Genomic DNA, 2,459 nt, shown 5'->3' with positions numbered 1-2,459 from the left:
GAGAAAACTATCTGCCAATCTCCCATTCCCACCACCCTTCTGAGTAATACCCCTCCCCACCTTCTCACTATATAGAAGGATCTGGCAACTTCTGTTTCAGTGTATCTGAAGAAGTGTGCATGCACACGAAAGCTCATACCAAGAACTAACTTAGTTGGTATTTAAGGTGCTACTGGAAGGAATTTTTTTATTTTGTCTGAATACCAGTCTGTTTGCTTTCTCTTGGTGTGAATTGAATATAATTTCTGTTTACAACTTTTGGTTTTGTATTCACCAGATCATCTCTTTTATATCTCATGCAGACATCAAGCTAGGTATTTTCTCTTTCCACTCCCTGCCATCAGGCTGGGAAATATTCACATTTTATTACCATCTTCATTATAAGTTTAGATTCCACTGGACTGAGATTTGCCTTGCGCTTCAGTGACACCATCTTTTCTGGGCTGCTGATCCCAAATCATTTCTAAAATAACCAAATTGTGCAACTAAAACATGAATTGCCTGCTCAATGGAAGTAAACAGAACAAGCACAGGCACCGCCAATAATTCATGCAAATGTGAATTTGTCAGAGGCTGATCACATGGAGGAGAAAATAGCTAGCTGGTGACCAGATCAGCTGAATCAAATTAAACCTCCACCCCCCCCCCTTTGTTTTTTTATAAAAGGGGCACATTTGATAATCGTATATTGCTTGATAACCGTAGAAACATTACTCCATCTTTTGTGTGTGTGTGTGTTCCTGAAATAATTCAAGGCACAGACCTAGATAAATACAAGAACTCCTATTTCCTTGCCTCTGGCCAAATTTGAGTTCATATGTTTTACATGCTTTTGGTTATGAAGGGTATCCATTTATATTAAAATGAAAATTCAGCCCTTCTCTTGTTGGCTTAGCAAAAACTGTTGTTTGCCAGCTTTATTCCCTGTTCCTGTGACATCCCAAAAAGCTGTTATTTGTCTAGTAGTGAAGAAAACTTATAAATCAATAACCCTGACAGTACACAGGCTGAAACTCTTTTCCTTAATATGCCCTGAACAGTGGCTCATGGTATGGTGTACATTTTTCCTTCTCTCTTTTTCTTTTGCAGCAAGTGTATTCAAGAATAGCTCATATACCAGCTCAGTCATCTGCAGCTGTAGGATCTGTAGGATATTGTGCAGAACCTTTCTGCTCTCCAGACAGACTAATACATTTATACTTGAAAGCAAGCAACAAGGCGTTGGAACTTATGAATAGCCTTAGAGCGTGCTCCTGCTTCTCACCAACCAATTTCATTTTTCTGTAATTCAAGCCACTGGACAATGAACGTAGTAATTGCTAGGAAATTGGGCTGGTAAATTTGCACAGAAGGGTTTGTAATAATTCCTGCTTGCACAAAGGTTAAAGCATTTTGAGCACAGCTTATGACTGGAAAATTAATGTGCTTTTGAGTCTGTAACAGCAAAGGGGGCCTGTAGGTATTTGAAAGGTAGGCATCAGCTAAAGCTTAACCATCCTGCTTATACTGGGGTATAATATGATTTCCTGAAGTAGGGTTGCTTTGTCGTGATTTCTGCACCATGGTGGGAAAATTACTTCACTCGACTTCGTATATCATCATTACCTGCCTGATTCCCAGAGGCTGATAAATGGAAGCACCAAAGAGCAAGGAATGAAAATGAAGGGGCTGAAGGGGGGGGTCTCTCTGTGTGTGCCTCCTTCTCATAAATAAATGATGTTCATTTCCTTGGGGACCTTAATTTCTCCTACTCTCAGTCTCGTAGCGCACACAATTTGGATGATGCCTGTTTAACGGGGAATCTCAAGTCTGAGGTCCAAATGCATACCTTCCAACATTTCTCCCATGAAAATGGGGATGTACTATTCAATGGTGGCAATGATAATTTTATTATTCATACACCACCCATTTGACTGGGTTGCCCCAGCCACTCTGTGTGACTTCCAACATATATCAGAACATAATAAAACATTAAAAACTTCCCTATTTACGGTTGCCTTCAGATGGTTGCATAGTGACTTATCTCTTTGGCTTGGTGTCTGGTGTGGAGAGTCCTTTCCTCTCCCAGTAACTTCATAGGCAAGAATCACAAGCAGTTTGTCTTTGATAGCCCTTTCCATTCAGTCATCTGGCTGCACAGCAAGAATCTATATCTCTCCACAGAGAGAGGTGTTGGCTAGTCTGAACCCTTCCACTTCCATCCCCAGCAACATCCTAGGCACCAACAGGAAGTTCCAACCCTCTGCATTCTCTGTTCTTTAATACAGCTGGACCTGTGAGTCTAAGGGGAGGGGAGATCGCCCAGGCTCTCTAGGGAGGACTCTGCTGGCTGTTCCCTCCCTTCCGCCTCTTCTCCAGTATCTCATAGCTACGTAACTCCTGCGGAAGTTGTGCAGCATTCTCTCCTCTCTCCTACTGAAACTACTCAGAAGAGGGTGGGGCAAATTGTTCACCTCCAC

This window comes from Podarcis vaucheri, assembly GCF_965113315.1.
Source record: "Podarcis vaucheri genome assembly, chromosome: 9".
NCBI classification, from domain to species: domain Eukaryota; kingdom Metazoa; phylum Chordata; class Lepidosauria; order Squamata; family Lacertidae; genus Podarcis; species Podarcis vaucheri.
The sequence above is the reverse complement of the archived record's forward strand: the minus strand, read 5'-3'. Positions refer to the sequence as shown.